Source organism: Chanodichthys erythropterus, chromosome 3, assembly GCF_024489055.1.
Source record: "Chanodichthys erythropterus isolate Z2021 chromosome 3, ASM2448905v1, whole genome shotgun sequence".
NCBI lineage: Eukaryota > Metazoa > Chordata > Actinopteri > Cypriniformes > Xenocyprididae > Chanodichthys > Chanodichthys erythropterus.
In genome coordinates this window covers 12,353,214-12,375,196 of record NC_090223.1, presented here as the reverse complement: position 1 = coordinate 12,375,196, position 21,983 = coordinate 12,353,214, and the positions used below count along the sequence as shown (strand labels likewise).

General features: G+C 40.5%; 1 pseudogene; it reads right to left on the bottom strand.

The window, feature by feature from the left end:
• Positions 1-21,983, bottom strand: part of LOC137003338 (zinc finger protein 585A-like) — a 55,640-nt pseudogene that overhangs the window by 17,853 nt on the left and 15,804 nt on the right.

The window sequence follows — 21,983 nt, the reverse complement described above, 5'->3', positions numbered from 1 at the left end:
GTTCGAGCTGTCCACTAACAGAGACACATACCTCTCTTCAGAATGTTTCACGCAGACTGAAGAGCGCGGCACCAGGGGAACATACCATTGACCGAAGAGAGGGGTATACCACATGAGCAACACAAAAGAACACATAACATTCCTCCAAACAAACACACGCAGCATGAGAAGGCAGCGTGACCACAATGTTCGATATACACCAATATTGAATTCTGTGTAAAAGAGTCTCAATTTCCATCTGCATAGATTTCATATATACTCCCAACCCCTCCCCATAATGAGACGATGGATCATCCCTTACCAAGTGTTTCTGCACCTGGTTTTTCTTAACAAAAGTGACAAAGTTTGATGAATTATAACACTTTTTACACTATTACACAATGTCCATACTATCCATCCTAAATAGTATGTGAGATTAAAATAAGTGTGTCCCAAAGCATAGTATGTTGAAAAGAGTATGCCAAAAGTCCCCAGATGGTCTACTATTTCCGGTAGATTTTCGAAGTGTGGATCTGTGCACACTATAGAGGCTAATATTACCCACAACCCATTGCGCATTGGACGATGATTCAGTTCAGAACTACAAACACGAGTAAAAAGTGTTAAAAAACTACAAAATATGGCGGATATACGCGATCAGTTTAACCTGATAGAAAATATATATTTAATGTTACCTGTGTTATTTTTCATCTGCAAATACCAATGTGGACTTTTATAAAGATCCGAATGGCCATTAACTTTTAAATTCATCATTATGCATTAATATGAGGAGAGTTCTCCACATGAAAGACCCGCGACTGCAGATCAACGTGCTGTATTTCTCTCCGATACGGTAGGAAATTAACTAAATGAAATGTGGAGGATGTAAGATGATTGACAGGCCAGTTTACGGTGACAGGATGCGACAGAGAGCAAAGACGCGATTGTATGACGTGTTAGTATGTCCCAAACGGGTGTGTCTCATACGTTCTGAAAAGTGAAGCCACGGGCTCTTTGATCGCCCCCTGGAGGCTGGATGCAGTACAGGTCATAAACACCGCCCTCTCAATGCAGTCGAATGAGACTTCAGTGAAAACTTAAAAATAAATTCTGCTTCAAATAAAACTTTATGAAAAATGGTTTTGGTCATTTAAGGTAGTTGTTATCACACTGATATATATTCAATTGTTCGTTTTTGTGATGATTTAGATTTTAGCTAGCAATTTGATGCTATAAAAACGGGGCGTGTCGTCATGATTCGAACTTGATTGACAGCTCAGCTTGTCTGAGGACTGTCGGAGCTTCGAGGGGAGATTGAAGATGTATTAACTAACTGTTAATTTTCGATTTCTTTGTTATTTAACACCAACAAAATGAGTTGTTCAGCAGTAAACTGTACTAACCGACCTACAGGATCTGACGGATCACTGAACCTTTTTCTGTAACATTAAATATGGGTGTTATAAGCTAATTAATAAATGTTATTAGTTAAGATAACACACCTAATGTTAACAATGTCGGGAAAAAGCAGGTGATCGTTATCTGGCAGTTACTTATTATTTTTATGGGTATAAAATAATAATTAGCAGGACAAAACTAATGATAGCTTACTCTAATTACAGCAATCGATCTCCTGTAACATTAGTTGAACTTGATTTAAAATGGCAGGACCGTTTCTGACGATTTAGAGTTGTTTCTAGTGGCATATTATATTGATTTTATCTACTGAATTTGCTGTTTTAAAAGTATTATTGCTCTAGAAATAGAATAGCCTATTATTTTATAGGTAGAATTTTAAATTGTATATAATTTTTATAGTCTATTTAAAATACATGAATGATGACGCAGTCGTCTGGGCGGAAGTTTGATATCGCGACTCCGCCTCCGGCTCCACTGACGGTTCCTTCTGCGCATGCCCAGGCTCCAAACTTACGTATTGCGTAACATGTCAGCGCCCATTCGGTCGGCCATTTTGGCTTCAGTTCATTACAATGGAAGGAAGCGACGTCGCGTCGTCCATCTTTTTTTACAGTCTATGGTCCCAAAGCTTGTCTACTCTTTTGTTACACACTCAAAAGTAAGTACTTTTTGTTCACAGAAAGAGTACATACATTTAGGGCGTAGTATAAGTAGGCGAATTGGAACGCAGCATTAGTGAAGTTGCTATTTAGTAACTGCGACGTCGTGGCAACGTTGTGTATCAATAGTTGAGTGTTGGTTATCATTTGGTAATTTTTATATTTATTTATTTTTCTATGGGCGGACAATTAACCTAATTTATGTCCTATGGGAAAGTGAATAGACAACATTAAAACTACAGTTGGGTCATTCTACAGAAACGTCCACTTTTGGTATGACAAAATGTCTTAAAATGTATTTATTTTTCTAACATTTAAACTTAGACCACATTATTATATTACACTTTGACTTTATGAATACACATAAATGACAGCTTAATGATTTTTTTATTTTTTTGTACATTTATTTAAAGACTGCATGTCCCCTTTTTTGTCACTGGTGTTACCTTACTTCTCTGGCATTTTTAAACAATTTTATGAAATATTATTTCTCATTTTTTTTCAGCACATGCAGTCAGAGTTACAGAATAATAATGATAATGCAAAAAATAAGGAGATTATGTGTTTTTTATTTTAATCAGGTTAGTTAAAAGTGTGATTGAATGATAATAATTCAATTTCGCAACCATGTATTTGCTATAACAATGAAAATTTTGGAAAAACAGTTATGAAAAGTAATGATGCAATCCTTTAAATCTTAATTCTTGAGTGTAGCAGAATTCAATGGATGTAAAATTATTATCATGTCACATATGACACATTTTATTTAATGTGACAGACAAAAAAACAGTAACACCAGTGACAAAATGAATCTCCAGTGACGTATACGTAGGACCAAAGATCCTTAATTTTTCAACTATAATTAAGTAGATTGGACTAAATTTTTACATTTGGTGTACAATAAAAGACTTATCTTTGACACTTAGTGAAAACAGTCAGAAAAAGATCATAAACAACATTTTAAAACTGTCTATAAAATACACTGTCTGTAAAGTCGCTGCACTGAATTTAGCCAAATACCCTTAATTTAGCCATATCTGCCCAAAGGAGAATTAACAATGAGAAAGAAGAGTTATAATCATGTAATCTTAGTGCTATTTTATGCTAAATAACTTAATGAATAGCTTTAAATAAAGTTTATCTATAAATGGGTAACACCAGTGACATTTTCATAAAAAGGTAACACCAGTGACAGTAACACCAGTGACAGTTTTCATGAAAAATGCATTTTACAAAATGGCTGCTGCAAGGTGTCAACCCACATGTTGTCAATCATGATATATTCACTAAATCAAGTAGTTTAATCCATTTGTATTCTAGTTTTTTATAATTCCCTAGCAATAAAGTAGGTCACACCAGTGACTTCAACTAAAAGCTTCGTATGAAATTATGATTTTCTAATAAAATTTCTGATAATTGAAAAGAGATAGTGGACTTTTCATTTGCCTTTCTTCATTGATCTTCAGGAAACAGGAAGAAGGAAGTCGAGTGATGCCATCAGTGTGACTTTTTCTTTCAAAATAAGAGATTTTTGTTAAAGGTAACACCAGTGACACAACACCAGGGGACAACTACATTCATTATATATTTTATAATATTTATTTGGCATTTGGTTTTTTTATGTTATTTACATTATATATTTGATAGTTATGGATACATTATTGAAATTAAAATGGTAGAAAAACCTGTTTCTGAGCTCAAAATAAAGCACTTTCCCTCTGTACATGACTGTGGGGACAAGCACTTCTGTGGTGCTTGGAATTTTTAGAATTAATTAAAAAACAAATATTGGCACATTGATGGCTCAAGAAGGTTTAATTGTTCAAATAACATATTGTTTCATATTAAAATATAAAAAAATTGTAATCCTAAAGTGTTTTTCAAGTGTAATATTTCTGTAAAGTCTAGGGACAGAAAAGTGGACGTTTCTGTAGAATGACCCAGTTACATTTACACGCTCCCAACAAATAAATGTCGACTTCTGTCAGCTTGTTAAACATTTATTTTATTTTCTACCATATGATGGCTGAAGCAGCAGCGCGTGACTTTTTTCATGGTAACCACATCAACATTGTGAACGAATTCTACAAAACTGAAGTGAAAACACCAACTTATCATTCAATAGGATAAAATATCTTATCCTCCCTGCAAATATTTAATCAAGACAAAAACAAAAGGTAAGCAGGTATCCATATTCATTTCAGTATCAGCAGACGCAAAATGCTGTAAAAGGCGTCAACTTTTAAAGTAAAAATAATGAAATAAGTTATAAAAAACGGTATATGTTATGTAAACGATATAAACACCTTCTGGGTAGTGATGGCCGATTTCGAAACACATGCTTCATGAAGCTCCGAAGCTTCATGAATCATTTGTTTCGAATCAGTGATTCGGAGCGTGTATCAAACTGCCAAAGTCACGTGATTTTAGTAAACGAGGCTTCATTACGTCATCACTGTTTCGAAACATTTCAAAACAGTTCGAAATTTCAGAGGTTCACCAGTAGAGGGCGATGATAAAGTTAACCCATGAATCATGCAGATTCACCTGAGAAGCATTGAAGTGTCTATGGGTTTTACCTGATCTCTGATCAGTTTTATAAATTTGTAGATGTTTTAATTAGACATTAGAATAATTAAAATGAATAATGGTAGTTATTAATCTTATTGGCCTGTTTAGCTTGAGCCATGGAACAGAGAAACAAGCCTTGAAAATTGATAAAAGAACAGATATACAGTCACTCTATATGTAGCCTAATCTTATTAGAGAATTAGTTAATTGCACTTAATAGATTTTACTTTCAATAAAACATTTGCAATAGATTTGTAAAAGGTGTTTTTACTGCATGTTTAGTTTGAGTTTTGTTGCATTTACACTCTTTTGACCACTAGGGGTCACCGTGGAGTCAAGTGTCAGATTGTTTCGAAGCCTCGAATCATCACGGCACATTTGATTCAACTGCTTCAGTGTTTCACGAAGCCTCGCTCTGCCCATCACTACTTCTGGGTTCTCGATTTTAACTATTTGTGCAACCATAAACAACGCAAATCATGCGAATTTTGAGTTTTTGATAGAATTATATAGAAAAATCCCTGCTCTCCAGACTCATTTGTGCTGCTGCTGTGATGTCATGTGCAAACAACATATAAGTAAACTTACTCAAATTTAACTTGATAAACTACAACTTCAGGATATTAAATAAAGTATTTTTAAAAAATACTTTCAGTGCATTGAAACAATAATCATTTTCAGCACACAGTGGATGTGCTGTGGTTTCTCTCATGTCTTTTCAGAGATGATGACTGACTGAATCTCTTGTCACAGTGTGAACACTTGTAAGGTTTTTCTCCAGTGTGGATCCTCTCATGTGTTTTCAGAGATGATGACTGACTGAATCTCTTGTCACAGTGTGAACACTTGTAAGGTTTTTCTCCAGTGTGAATTCTCTGGTGTTTTTTTAAATCGCCCCCTGTAGTAAAAATCTTCTCACACTCAAAGCACATGAACTCTCTCACACCAGTGTGTATTTTCTGATGTACTTTTAAATGTGGCAGCTGTGAAAAACTCTTTCCACACACAGAACATGAATATGGTTTCTCCTTTGTATGAACTGTCAGGTGTGTCTTCAGGTGTGATGCCCTAATAAATGTTTTCCCACACTGATAACATGTGAACGGCTTCTCTCCAGTGTGGATCCTCATGTGAATCTCTAGACTAGAATTGGTTGTGAAACCTTTCCCACACTGATCACATGTGAACGGTCTCTCTCCAGTGTGGATCCTCATGTGACGCTCAAGATATTTAGCTGTGAAACTCTTTCCACACTGAGTGCAGGTTGTAGATTTATTTGCTCTTCTTTTCTTTAAAAACGTCTTTTTAGTCTTTGAGCGACTCAAAGGTTTTTCTCCAGGTTTGACATGATGTTTCTCCTCCACTTCACTCAGTTCTTCACTCTCCTCCTCATCTTTAACCATATCTAAAATGGAAGAAATTTTTTATTTTTTATTTTCAGTACATCAAAATAATCCAAAGAGAGAAATATACACATATACATAAAAGTGAGCCCTGATGTAATAGCAGAAACTAGACAATATTATCATCACTTTGATGTCTTTTTATAAATTAATGAATGTTAAGTAATGTCCCTGAAACTTTCTATGAATGAGGATCATTGATCTTCAATTATTATTTTAAAAAAATTATTGACAAATCCCATGTTTCTGTAGTGAGAACTTCAAGGTGGAGTAAGTAGATTTTGAAAATCACAGTTTGAAAGTTATCTCATTTAATCTCATTCATTTAATTACGTCAACACATCAAATGATGTGATGGGCTACTGGTCACAGAACATGCAAATAAACGCAAATTCACGTGAATTTGTATGCAAAAATATCACTCGCAAATTAACATTTTTAGTCGCCAATGTGACCATTTTAGGCGCAGTCTGGAGCCCTGGCTTAGTTCACATAAAAATTCAAATTCTGTCATTAACCCTTTCGCACGTAAGTTTCAAATATTCTGGCTGACCCCCCAGCGTGAGTTTTTTTTAAGGCGACCGTTATTTAGAACTTATCACTTTATGGTTTCCATGGTGACGCGTCATTGCTTGTTATGTGACACACCGCAGAACTGTATGAATGATGATCTGCTTTCATTTAATTTTTCCTTTGTTATTCAAAATATTCACAAATTTGTTGACTATATCATGAAATATCTAATATTCCGATTGCCAAATATGTGCAAGTGGATGTGTTTTGCTGTTTAAACACCTTTATAACGATCGCGTTAGTTGAGCCATATGCGTGATGGGCGCCACCATGTTAGTTTGCGCCGCACAGAGAATCGGATCTGTTGGATTTACAACCCGTGAATTTATCCACTTCTCCCGAAATACATGAAAGTAAGTGTGCCAGTGAACTGGGGAAGAATAGAGTAAGCTTTTAAGTTACTTTCACAATGTATATCTGATATGAATTAAACGTGTTGTCAAGTTATAATGGAAAGGGTTGTTATTTCCGCTTCTATAGACATCATTGTGTATTTTACAAGCTCTAAATATATTGTTTTGTTAGTACTCATGTGTATTTAAATGTCTGAAACCTGAAATTAACATTATTTGGTTGAAAACACTGCATTTATGTGATATATGAAAAGCGCTGCTCGCGTCCATCTCTGGTTTAGCGCCAGTTAAAGCGCGCACGCACATTTGAATTTGGCAGTTGATCACGTAATGCACTGAACGTTCTAATCACACCGGTGTGATCGTACGTGTTAAAGGGTTAATTACCCGTAAGACCCTCTTTGGATTAGAAATTAAAGTTAATTTACACTTTTAGAGCCCAGCGTTTTTTTTTTGCTGCACAAAAGGTATTCTCAATATGCGTTCTTGTGTTTGTAAAACGTCATCAGTCGCTAATAAAAAATAGTTATGAAGAGCTTAAATATTATTAGAAATGTATTTTATGAAACAGCTTTATGAAAATAAAATTTGCCCTGTTTCAGTCTAGAAATGCACTGCAGCAAAAGCCATATTCTATTTCAAATCTGAAGATAATTTTGAGAAAACATCTAAAATGCTAACTGATGTTTATTGTCATCCTCTAAGCATCTATTCAGTGTCTCTATTGTTTAGTGGTTCAAACTGCCCCATTCAGTTTCAGTCTCTCCTGCACACATTCACAGCTCTCCGGCTTGGTTATGGCTCTAATTATAATTCTTTTGTCATTATTGTAATTACTGATGACTCTCTGTTCACACTGCTTTTTGTTTCTTCTCACTTCACCTTCTTTCAAACATTCAAATGAGCTTCACTATTCAAACAGCTGCATAAGGGCTAGCTAGCATGTTAGCTTAGCACCCCATCAAAACACGTCAATTTATGAGATTAAAACCATGTTTTTGCTCCAAATTAACTCACTGTAATGCATGTCGAGTGTTTAATGAAAGTCTCACTCTCGGACTTTCTGCTCGAGGGTGCCCTCTGGCTTCCAGTATGAATGAAAGTGCTCCATAATGCTCACATTGCCACATTAAGAGTAAAAATTTAATAAATATTACTCCCCTATAGAAATTTGACATAAACATATGAGAATATATAAATATTTCTCCAAATGTACACACTTTTGAACTAAAAGCTACATGACATTGTTTAGTCTATTAGTTTCATGACGACTAATTTTTTATCATTGGATGCAGCCGAGGTTCATAATTCATATTAAAATATCGACTCACTTGATGTTTCATTTTCATAACTTTCAAGACATTACTGTCACTATAAGATTTTCAGACTAAAACAGAAGTTATACTGAAGCTTGAGGTAATTACAATCTTTTACACTAAAACTAACTTTAAAACATTAAAACAAAGAACAAATTAGTAGCTACACCAACATTCTCCAGCAGGTTAAAATAATATTAGTTTGACCTGATGTTGACAATTAATATGAAAGTTTCTCAAACCTCCTTTTACTGATCATAACAAACAAACATTTGTACCCATTTCAGTTTGACTGTTTATCTAAATGTACAGAAGTTCTTTAATCTTTCTAACATGAATGTTGTTCAGCATCATGAATGAATGAAGATTAAACACCAACCTCTTTGTTCTTCAGTATCTTCAGTGTGTTTCATTCTGCAGGGTTCTGGATCACTCATGTTCTCACTGTCCTCTTTAATAAACTCAGTCTTTGCAGATTTCAGCTCTTCCTGATGCTCTGATGGGAATATTCCAGCATTTATTGTGGAATTACAGTGGGAGGAGCTTCACTGATGACGTGTCTTCAGTGGGAGGAGCTTCATTGACTGTGAAGTCCAGTGTGGGAGGAGCATCACTGATGATGTAACTGCGATGGGAGGAGTCGATCTGCCAAAATCAAACATATATCAGTTTGAGTTTGTTTTATAATAAATGACACTTGTAAGCATTTATGCATGTCTGTCTGTTTATTGTAAAGTAAATGATGGTAATTCGTAAATTATATTTATTGCTAATCCTAACATTATTCTGCTTCTTCATTCAACAGTCAGATATCAAGAGACACAGAAAATAATACAAGTAATGTAATGTCACTTCTTGCAATTATAAATAATGGTAAGAAAAACAGCTGAAAGCATATAGTTGTTACGGCTGGTGGTGTAGAGATGAGGCAGATAACAGATTTCCACAAACATATAAGACTTTAATATAAACAAAGGCAGCGTACACCAAACTAGCGTCTAACATACAACGAGAACGAACAAGGAGTGAATGGGAACACAGGGTATAAATACAGATGACTAACAAAGGGAGCTAAACAAGGTGATGGGATGATAAACAAGACACAGGTGAATCAAATGAACTAATCAACAGAACAGGGAAACTAGGTCACAGGGGAAGACAAACATGGGGCTCTGTAACAGTTCGCCCCCTCCCGAATAGGCGCGTCCTCGCGCCGTAAGAGTCCAGAGGAAGGAGGGAGGGGGTTCTGGAGGAGGGCGGAGTACCAACAAAACAAAAGAAAAGAGTCCATAGAACATAACAATGACAGTCCAAGGGGGAGTGGAGGGTGGGAGGAGCCAGGGGGTAGCCAGGAGCAGCAGGAGCCAGATGTTACCCCAGAAGCCAGCCAGGACGAGGCCCCAGGGTAGAGTCGCAGGTGGGAGCCATGGTGGAGTCGGCTTGGGGGCAGACGACACCCTGGGGACGACCAACGGAGATGCCGCTGGAGACCTGGGTGTAACTGTAGAGCCGACGAGCCCACGCGCAGCCGATGGTCCTGGAGGAGCCATGGCGACGAGCGTCCGAGGAGGAGACGGACCTCCAGAGGGCAGAGGCTGAGCCGGTGGGACCGAGGATGTAGGCGGAGCTGGAGGGAAGGAGGAGCCAGACGGAGCCGTAGATGCAGGCAGGTGGACGACTGACCAAGGCGGAGCCGGAAAGACGAGGGAGCCCGGAGAAGCCGTATGGCCGATGGTATCCGGTGGAGCCGAGGGAGGGAGGAGCCAGGGTGACGCCGAAGTGTCGACAGGCCGAGGTGGAGCAGGGGGCGTGGAGGCTGGAAGTGGAGGCAGGGGATCTTCTTGAATGGATGGAGTGGAGGGCCTGAAGATGCTTGACATCCCCACCTGGCATGTGGGAGATGTCAAGTGGCTGAAGGGCAGAAATGATGGTGGGGCTGAGGAACTGGCTGTGAGACTGGGTGACGGAGGAGGCGGGAGAGGGAGGCTGGGTGGGCAGACAGGGAACTCAGGAGACGGAGATCTGGAGAACACTGGAGATTGGTCCTCTGGAGGTTCAGGAGAATCATTAAAAACAGGAGAATCAGGGGAATGGGAAGTCACCTCTCCGAAAAAATCAATTAAATTAGCTGTAAAAATGTCTTTCAGTTCCTCAGCATATTTGCCAGTATCAGTCATAGTTTTCGTCGTGGTGGTGTTGTGGGTGGAGCTTTTCTCCCAGCCCTCGAGCTCCACAAACACTCCCACGACGTCAGATGATGTTACCGGCTCACGCACCTGGTCAGAACCTTGCTGTGAGGTTGGCTCCGGGGCGATGGTACGGTCCGATCCTTTCCTCGGTCCTGGCTCATCCATCGCGGTGGGCTGGCCTCCTCGGTCTGCGGTGGGCTCGTGAAACATCTCCGTTGTGACGTTCGTCGATGGTGACTGACTGGCTTCAGGCAGTGGAGTGGGGCTGGCGGCGAAGTCATCCTCCGCGGGGCAGATGGTAAACGGAGAGTTGTTGTTTACCAGCACCCACTCCACGAGTGCGGCGAAGTCCTTCTGAGGACCGCTCCCTGGGAGGCGTGCCCGGGACCGCTCACTAAGGCTGGAGATGTAGAACACGCAGAGCGAGCGGTCTGGATAGTGTGTGAGGCACGCCAACTCCAAAAAATCCAGGGTGTGTGATTCCAGGGAGCGGTCCCTCTGCTCCAGGCACAAAAGGGCTACGGCAGGGTCCATGGTGACGGAGAAAGGGGAAAAAACAAACAAAAAGAAAATCGACACAGGTGAATCAAATGAACTAATCAACAGAACAGGGAAACTAGGTCACAGGGGAAGACAAACATGGGGCTCTGTAACAATAGTCTGTTGACAGCAATGAAATGAGCTTTAAGTGTCAATTTACAGCAGATCTGAAGACATCAGCATAATAAATGAGGTGAAAACAGGAACTATTGACATGAAATAAAGAGTGTTTTCAGCAGTTTCTCTGTTAATATTGATGATCCTCAGACTACACACGGGTTTTCTGCAGGTAATGACGCCATTTTGTAGTGGTGCGAATTCAAGGAGCTGTTGATGAGCAGTTGCAACATTTGTTTTGGCAAGTTCTACGGACATTTTTTCCAAACATTTACCTTTTTATCTTTTTTTTTTTTTTTGCCTGAGAGACTGTTTTTCGTTTAAACGACGGAACTTTTTTTCTCTGGTTAGCTAGTGTTCTCTCTCGTGTGCGGTGGACATCACCGTTTACGAACCCCTGTTCGGCGAGTTCGACGCGTGTTATTTGGTCTTTTCCCTTCTATTGTTTCTTTTTTACTCAAAGACCTGGTTTTGGCCGTAGAAACTTTGTTTGACCCTCTGGCCGTCGCCGAACACCGCGCCTGCGCCTCCAGCTGAGGAGAGAGGATGAAGCGTGATTAATGGTGAGTGCAATAATTTAATGACCGTGTTTTATTTCGACACGACTATGGATTGAAAGAGTAAGTTAAAGTTAATTAACGAGTTGAAAACAAAAACGGATGGATATACTCCTGTTTTATTTAGGTTCATAGCTCTCTTAACAACAGACTATCTTGTTTTGTGTTGCAGGTCAAGAAGAGATGCTTTGGATTGGAAGTGTAAGTATTGCCCTCATAACTGTAAAAAGAAAGCTCAGCTATTTAAACATTATAGGCTCAAACAATGAAGTTATACAAGAACAGAACAATTTCCTTGTTTACATCTGGAAATTATGTACATTTATATCACGTTATGCAGAATATGTACACTTATACCGCCTTCACCACAAACTCCATATCAGCTGTATGTCATGTGGGTTTACTGAGACCTGTTCTGAGGCTGATTATTTTATTAATCTGCATACTGCACAGTGCACAATTACATGCAAACCATAAAGTCAGGTGCCATTATCAAGACTTTAACTTTAAGGTTTTCTCCTCACAGAAAAGTTGTCAACGACGAGCCTGACTTCAGCCTGATGGTAAATCAATGGCCAGCTCTTTCGACAGTAAACCAGGTATGTATAGGTGCATTCACCCCATGTCGCCATTACCATAATTATAAGATTCCAGCTTGTAAAACACGTTCACGTTCTTGTAGAACTTGTAAACTGGGAATGTTTGGGGAGCTCCTACTTGTACCAGATTACCACTGTACCACCTGACTGCTGTGGATTAATTTAGCCATTGATAGGGTTGCCATAGAAATGCATAATTCCCAGTACAAGGATGTTAACAGCTCTGAGTTAAATGTCACATGTTGTCATCTCGGAATCATGATAATTACGACATGGCATGAACGCAGCATATGATTTGGAGTATTTGACAATAGCATCATCTAATGCATTATTATATGATAATGTCTTAGTCAATCTTTTTCTTCCTCTGCTAGGTTGCAGCTGACAAGGTCTCATACAGGCAAACTCCAGTGAAAATCCTCTGTGTTGATCAGTAAAGTGCTCAGCTAAACCCATCTAGAGTGAGGATCGTCTTGGAAGGATGTTTGGTGATGGATGAACTGACCAACCTCAGGACTTCTGTGTCCTTTTTTCAGACTGATTTATGCCCTGCAACTGAACTACCCTAACTGTATGAAAAATACTTTATATTTTATTCAGCAGGTAATGCTCAACCTAGGAAAATGTGAGCTGGCACCTAAAATGGAATACTGCCACTATTGTGAACTCAGGAGTGTGAACAACCATATAGTTTTAATGCAATTTGTTGTGATTCCGAGATAGACTATCCATGTGCTTAACAATAAGCTGATTTGTTCAAACTATTTTTTTTTCACCTTTTATAAGGAAAGGTTTTCACGACATGGAATTTTGTTGTATTTGGAATTGAATTAAAATAAAACATAAAAATGAATGAATGTACCTTTTATTAGCTTTTTTTCTAAATTTTGTAGTAAAATGTTGATATAAATTAACTTGCTTAGTACATTGAACTTAAATATACTATGTAATAACTACAAAGTAATTAATATTACAAAACATTTTAAGTAAAATTAACTCAATTATTAAGTTCACATTACTTATTTTTTTAGGGCGACAAGTTAAGTAAATTCAACTTATCCGGGCTAACAGTGAATGAGTTTAAAATGATCAAAACTAACTACCTCCATCACTATCTTTACTGTAAAACAAAGTTTGCTTGTGTAGTGTTTTGTGACCATTCCAGCAAACTTTAAATCATTCCCTCAGAATTATATTTCTATTTTATTTTCATGTCTCTATGTAAATTTTATATCCTTATAAGAGTATGGGGAAACTGTTCCTTTTTGTCTTAAAATAATATATTCCGTTTTATGTCTCCCCCTCCTGTTAGAACAAGAACTGGTCTGCGTCAAAGAACTAACAAGAAGCGACAGTCAATAGAACATTAAAAGGCTTATAAACACTGAATTATTACCAACATATGAAATTAAATTAAGGACATGCATCAGAAAAATTGGGAATGTTGGACAATAAATATATGAACATAAGAGCTTGATTTTGCAGTGTTGTCTGATGTCCGTTAAAGGTACAATTTGTGATATTTTTTTCCGCTAGAGGTCGCTAGAAGCCTATTCAAAACAAAGGCGTAGTTTGATGACGTCAAGTTTTAGAGTGGAAACTTGGGACGTGTGGTCTCCATCTCAACGGACGGTGCAAAAGAATAGGGATTGTAGTCTGGAAGAACTCATGTTAATGGATGCGATTATTAACGTTACTGTAGTATGAAGCAGAGCAGGACCGAGTGTTGCGGGAGCTGAACGAGGAGCTGCAGCGATTGATCAACACACACCTCACGAGCAGCGGGACTTTTATTATGACACAGTCGCCGGCGCCGCTTCCGCTTTTCCGGTCATGAGTTTACGGGAGTTGTTCTTGTCGACAGAACCAGCGGCAGATGGTAAACAGTAATTATGTTCCATAAATAAGTAACGCAATCCACCATAAAACGTGCAAGAAGTAAATAAGGAACTGCTTGAAGCAAGCTAGTGGTTTGCTGGATGCTAGACTCTACTTCAGCATTTGTCCACGGCACTGTTGTCATGTGGTTTCTACGTCAGTAAAGGCGGTAACAAAGGTAACTGACAGGCGACTGCACTGCCCCGTGTCACTGTTTAGAATGAGAATTTTCTCATGATTTACAAGTAGTTGAAAACATTAGAGATATTGTTTGTAATCAGCTGGACAAAATATATAACACTAGCCTAGTGGTTTTTGGATATTTTACTGCAAAAATTTTACATATTGTAGGCTACCTTTAAAGCAAAAGTGTCCAAAAGTGTGAATTATGCTATAACGGACACAGCAATGCATCATGTATCATAAGATCATTATGTTTGTAGCATGATCTATTAAAGGTGCCCTAGAATTGAAATTGAATTTACCTCGGCATAGTTAAATACTTAGAGTTCAGTACATGGAAATGGCATACAGTGAGTCTCAAACACCATTGTTTCCTCCTTCAAATGTAAATTTGATTTTTGCAAAAGAGGGGGGTGTGAGGATTTAAAGGGGCCGCAGCCTGAATCGGTGCATAGTTAATTGTCACAGACACGCCAGGCTTTGCACCCAGCCAATCACGTCGCACTCCCTCACCAGAGTACTGATCACATGCACCTGACACTCATCACCAGTCCAATCACCACTCAGTCATTGTCCGGTCTCGTTAACGCATACTAACCTGTCTGTATCTCCTAGATCCTCTGCGTTCTTCAGTACTCCGTGAGTGTCTCAGTGCAGCGTCTGCTCCAAGTCTCCTTGTCTTCGTTGAATCTGGTGTGAAGATCAAGTCAAGTAATCCTGTCTTGATATATCCTCTGTCTGGAAACCTCTTTTGCTCCATGCCTCTCTGCCTTCATCGAACCTGTTGTGAAGATCAAGTCAAATATCACTGTCTTGATATATATTCTGTCTGGAAACTTCATCTGCTTAATTCACCTGCACTCCGCTCTGGTTGTCTCAATAAACATCGTAAACTGTACCTGTGTTTCCGACCTCCTCTGTATTGTAACAGAAGACCAGACCATACACCGCTGAGCAACCACGTTGAGCACTACAGACTGATACCACTGGAAATCCACACTACTCAGGATGGGATTATTTTTCATGTCCGAGGTGTCTGCTCCTCCGGTACCTCCCACACCAGCTACTGCCGTGGATCGCCTCATTGGGCTCCTGCAGGAGGGACATTCACTGGAGAGGTATGTGGAGGAGTTTGTTGAGTTGGCTTATGTGACGAATTGGCCAGATGCTTGTTTAAATGCCCTTTTTCTGGAGGGGCTGGACAAGTGCACGATCCGTTTTGATGAACCTGCCAATCATTTATCCTTAGACGATACCATTAATTTGATTTTGTATTTAAATGGTTCTAAGTTTGTTGGCCCGCTGTGGCCATCCCTGGCTCCTGACCCGCCGTGGCCATCCCTGGCTCCAGACCCGCCGTGGCCATCCCTGGCTCCAGACCCGCCGTGGCCATCCCTGGCTCCAGACCCACCGTGGCCATCCCTGGCTCCAAACCCACCGTGGCCATCCCTGGCTCCAGACTCGCTGTGGCCATCCCTGGCTCTAGACCCGCCGTGGCCATCCCTGGCTCCTGACCCGCCGTGGCCATCCCTGGCTCCAGACCCGCCGTGGCCATCCCTGGCTCCAGACCCGCCGTGGCCATCCCTGGCTCCAGACCCACCGTGGCCATCCCTGGCTCCAAACCCGCCGTGGCCATCCCTGGCTCCAGACTCGCTGTGGCCATCCCTGGCTCTAGACCCGCCGTGGCCATCCCTGGCTCCAAACCCGCCGTGGCCATCCCTGGCTCCAAACCCGCCGTGGCCATCCCTGGCTCCATACCCGCCGTGGCCATCCCTGGCTCTTGACCCGCCGTGGCCATCCCTGGCTCCCAACCCGCCGTGGCCATCCCTGGCTCCAAACCCGCCGTGGCCATCCCTGGCTCCTGACCCGCCATGAGGGCCAAGGATCTAGTACCGCCCTGGAGACCTCCGCACCCGCCTGCACGCTTCGCACCTGCCTGTAGCTCATCTGAGGCGAGAGGACACACCTTCTGGAGAGGGGGAGGTAATGTCACAGACACGCCAGGCTCTGCACCCAGCCAATCACGTCACACTCTTTACCAGAGTACTGATCACACGCACCTGACACTCATCACCAGTCCAATCAGCAGCACTATAAACGACACTCACAGTCACTCAGTCATTGTCCGGTCTTGTTAACACATACTAACCTGAATGCTTACCTTACTGACTCCTTACCTGTCTCCAGTGTGTCTCCTAAATCCTCTGTGTTCTCTAGTCTTCCGTGAGTGTCTCTGTGCAGCGTCTGCTCCAAGTCTCCTTGTCTTTGTTGAATCTGGTGTGAAGATCAAGTCAAGTAATCCTTTCTTGATACATCCTCTGTTTTTTTATCCGTATAACCTTTGTATTACCCGTTCTGTATATTAAACACATCATATCCATGCTTTTTGTTCACTTGCTCATTTAACAACAACCGAGTCACTTTAACATTCTGATCCTAATATCCTTGCTTTACGTTTGGATGCTATCATAGGAATTTATCTTCGTGGCCAGAGGATAACATTTCTGTCGTAATAGTCTGTGGAGAACTTACCGGTTTGCTGGACGGACCGATAGTTTTCTAAATAATTATTAAACCAGAACTGATCATATATGTGATTGATTATAATTCGTTGTAATTAATTCACCATATATGGTTAATTCCCCATTGGGTTGGTATGTGCATATAATTATTCATAAAACCTTATGAATTATTATATTCATATTCCACCCATAAATTGATTAATAACTGATTAATCACTACAGTGTGTACATGTTAGAATAATAATCAATAAAGTCTCTTGTAGATTTTAAAAGAAAATGTATTGTATTTGTAAATGTAATGTGCTTGTAAAATGTAATGTCTTAAACTGTCGATCTTGTTATTGAGCTATTAATCGGTCTTTGTCAGACACTTGATTTTGTTGTGTGTGACGTCACCACGGCGCCATATTTGTGGTATCCCTGCTGACTGTGAGAATGAAAGAGATTACGCGAGTTGAGATAACAAGCAAATAACTCGCAAAAATGAAAAAGCACAAGAAAAAAGTTAAAATGTCATATCGCGATAAACTCACCAAAGATGCCAGGGACCGTTATTTGGAGAAATTTTCATCCATTCATAACATAGATCAGTACGAACTGACTGCAGTAAGTTGGAGTGCTGCTGACCCCGCATTGCTACCTAAATCATCATACTTAAATATTGTAAACTATCTTGTTTATGGTATAAACGCATATACTAGTGAACAATTTAAAAACTATAAATATCTCGAAACCCACAACATTTCACTAATGGCTGGGTGCAGGATTTATTTATATTCTGAAGGAAGGACTGCGATAAACGATAATGATGATGATGTCGTGTTAACTGTATATCATAAGTGCCTGATTAAGGATGGTTTAGTGTTGTCATCAGGAAGAATTTTGAACTAATACTACCCCTTTTTTCATGCATTTTTTTCTTTATTGCATTAAGTACATAAACCAATGTTTAACACGTTAAACATTGTTCCAATAAACAAGGCATCATCAGAGATGTATGTAGAATTTAAGTGTATTTTACTATAGTACATTCTGATATAGTATACCTTTTAGAGCCAAAATAATTTGTAAATTATTGTCCTCCATCTACCTCTGTGTTGTCTGGGTCAATGATATTATGAGTCTTTTTTTTCTTCTTTTTTTTGGTCCAAAGGCCTTAATAATAATAAAAACAAAGATATGTCATGCAAGTTAAATATCTGGTTTACAGATTGTGTATATTAGTAATTATCCTGTTAATACTATAAGTGCATATACCTGTGAACTCATAAAATAAATCTACAAATCAGCATGAAAAATTTAATTATGCATGCTTTATTGTTCATGCAAGACTGGATAAAGCATCAGCACATTTTTACACTACAATTCTACAAAAGATTCAAACATGCGCTGTCAGATTGGATGGTTTCTCTGTGAAAATCTCAAAACAGTCAATAATCTCTGCTACTCTGTATTTAAACAAAGGAGACATATTTCTGTGCAAATCTTCTGTCTGCCCATACAGCTGAAAGCTTCAGGTTTGCATATAGATATGACACATATGAAACAGTTTCATTGAATGTTCTGTATACTGTCTCAGGGGAAACAAGTGTTGTGCAGGCAGATCAAATCTGAGGTACATTAAGGTTCACAGAAGCATTTGAAATTTGTATTTGTTGCGTCTGGAATCAGAGGCACCAAAAAAAAAAAAAAAAAAAAAAATTGTAATAACGCCATAAAGGTTCCCAGGTTTGGCAGACACGTATAGTACATTAACATCATCATCTCCAAAACAAACATCAGACATCCTGTACATATCAAGTCGGTTTACTTCTGCACATGAGATCACCATCTCCTCCAGCCTCCTGCATCTTCTCAGTGTGAATGGAGCCTGATGGACCATAGTGTCAGCTGACTGACTTGGGTAAAGTTGGTTTTATATTAGCACATTCGGACATCCGTATTCAATAGCCTTGTTAATCACACTACATTGGACATTCACAAGTAAATATGCCATTAAACAATACTTGCCTATTTTGGTCGACTGTGAAAAATGTTGTAAGTTGACAATCGTTGGTTGTCAATATCATATCGATGCTTAAAATTCGCAAACGTTAATTTATTGCATATTTATTGGAAAGTCTGAATTTATCAGAAGTCTGAATGTGCGAATACAAAACCAACTTTACCCAAGTAGCTGACTGCATTGTTTTTCCTTACTTAGTGTCTGTGTGTGCATCTCAATCAGCTCTGAGCTCTCCTGATCAGTGCCCTAACTACTGAACTAGGGAGCTGATTGAGACACAGCCTGTGTTTAATGCTGATGTGGCCTTAATGTAGGGAGGGATGGTGTCCAGTTGGGTCAGTCTCCATGATCTTTAAGCAGGCTGATCTGCAATGAAATCAGAAGGTTTTTAGCTATATAAGACCACAGCTGTAAAAAGTAGTCAGAAAATTAGAATCAGCATATGGATACAGAGCAAAAATGTCGTACCTTAAGTATATAAAATAAAAATGCCTTAGCAAAATTAAGAATAATAAAAAAAATGTAGACATATTCAAGGGATTCAGTTTAAATTGACTATTGTTTCATAGCACATACAATTCAAAACAATGCGTTGCTATACCGTTTGCTACTTTAGAAAACAGAAATCTCTAACTCACCTTTGTGAAAATGCACGTTAGAGAGCAAGCATACGTGAATGGAGATATCTTGACGAAAGTGATGTTTTGCGTCTCACCGCGGCAACCCAAGCGATCCGGTGCCTCTGTTACTTCCTCTACATACTCTCCGTACAAGCCTTTTTTCAAGTAGGAAACCGACTAAATCTAATCTCGTAGTAAAGTTTTTGACATTTTCTATCGTGGGACATATTCTTACAGCTTTTCACACAACAAAACTGTGCCATTTTTACAATGAAAAGAAGCCAAAGAAGAAACAACTCTGCACTGATACAGAGATTGTTTGGATACCTCACAAATGGCGGCGACACCCATAATGCACTTCGGTTTTCACGAGTGTGACGTCACCTGACAAAGACCGATTAGTGTTTTCACGATAGCTGGATATTCATATCCGCCTATTCAGTTGCTTGGTTTTAAAGTAAATGACTCTTTATATTTCCCTATAAATTCCCTTGTTCGTTCATCATCTGCACTTCTCGCAATGCATTGTGTAATGCCTCTCGCAATGCTTGTGTAACAGAAGAGTTGATTCGTGATTCGGATCATTTGGAAAATTGTGACACTCATCTGGGCTCTTTCTACAGCATGATGGAAAGAGAAGAAAATAATCTCAATCCATTGTCTGTTTTTACACAAACAGTACAGCATTTATTGCATTCATCAACCCTGTTATCAAAATTACTGTAAAAAGAATAATTTATATAACTATGAATGGTTTATAATAACTACAAGTTTATCAGTAAGTATAAATCGGATTTTGCAGAAGTGCAGTTGTTGTGCTTACAACCTTGCCAGTCATTCTGGAAAGTTAATTTACTTCCTAAAATATAATAATGTTTTAAACTATATTGAAAATGTCTAAAAACCTGGTAATGATGCAAAATGTGAACCGGATATAAAATAAATGTAAAAAGTCAATCTGTTAATATGACTGTTACAGATCCCTTGTTTCCCTGGACTCCATTTCCCAGAATCCTCCTGTTCTCCTCACCTGCACACACTTCCCTCGTCAGCTCCTCATCATCACAGATCACCTGCACCTGGACTCTATTGTCAGCACTCCCCATATATTGCACTCACTCCCTTCACTCCTCGTCCGTTCTCTGTTTTGTTAAGATGTATGTTTGGTGTTCCCTGCTTTCTGTTGAATAAACGTATCATTCGTATTGTGGAAATCCGTATCAGCCTCATCTCTACCAGCATCCGTAACAGAAGAACGGACCTTAAACGACCGGATTTTCCACAAAAAAAAATATGGAGACTTCCACCAGCTCCCTGGCTCCTGCTCCTCCAGCGCCTCTCACTCTCCTGACAACCGGCGATCGCCTCATCGGGCTCCTACAGGTGGGTCGTTCGCTGGAGAGGTATGTGGAGGAGTTCGTGGAGCTTGCTTTCTTGTCTGACTGGCCTGATGCTCAGTTGATCTCCTTGTTTTTGGATGGATTGGATGACGACACTATCCGTTTTGATGAACCTGTTTTTTGTTTCTCCTTAAGCGATACTATCAATTTAATTTTGTGGTTGAATGGCTCCAAATTCTTAGTAGAAGAGGTTCAGGATCAGTGTTGTCGTCCAGTCCATCCAGAAACACGGTTGGCCGGGCCAGTTAGTCAACCTCCGGCTTCCTCCGCACACCGCTCCAGCGAACTCCCTGCCTGCCCCAGGCTGGACCCATATTCCGCTACTGGGCCCAGTAAGCGGAGGAGGAGGAAGAAAGCGGCCCCAGTGTCTCCAGAGCCCGCTCCAGTGTCTCCAGAGCCCGCTCCAGTGTCTCCAGAGCCCGCTCCAGTGTCTCCAGAGCCCGCTCCAGTGTCTCCAGAGCCCGCTCCAGTGTCTCCAGAGCCCGCTCCAGTGTCTCCAGAGCCCGCTCCAGTGTCTCCAGAGCCAGCTCCAGTATCTCCAGAGCCAGCTCCAGTCCCCACAGAGCCAGCTCCAGTGCCTGTGGGGATTTTAATTGTTTTTGAGGGGATGAAATGGCCCTCAACCCCAGTCTCCTCCGAGCCAAGTTCTCCAGTCTCCTCCGAGCCAAGTTCTCCAGTCTCCTCCGAGCCAAGTTCTCCAGTCTCCTCCGAGCCAAGTTCTCCAGTCTCCTCCGAGCCAAGTTCTCCAGTCTCCTCCGAGCCAAGTTCTCCAGTCTCCTCCGAGCCAAGTTCTCCAGTCTCCGCCGAGCAAGCAGCGCCAGTCTCCGCCGAGCAAGCAGCGCCAGTCTCCGCCGAGCAAGCAGCGCCAGTCTCCGCCGAGCAAGCAGCGCCAGTCTCCGCCGCCGAGCAAGCAGCGCCAGTCTCCGCCGCCGAGCAAGCAGCGCCAGTCTCCGCCGCCGAGCAAGCAGCGCCAGTCTCCGCCGCCGAGCAAGCAGCGCCAGTCTCCGCCGCCGAGCAAGCAGCGCCAGTCTCCGCCGCCGAGCAAGCAGCGCCAGTCTCCGCCGCCGAGCAAGCTTCTCCAGTCTCCGCCGCCGAGCAAA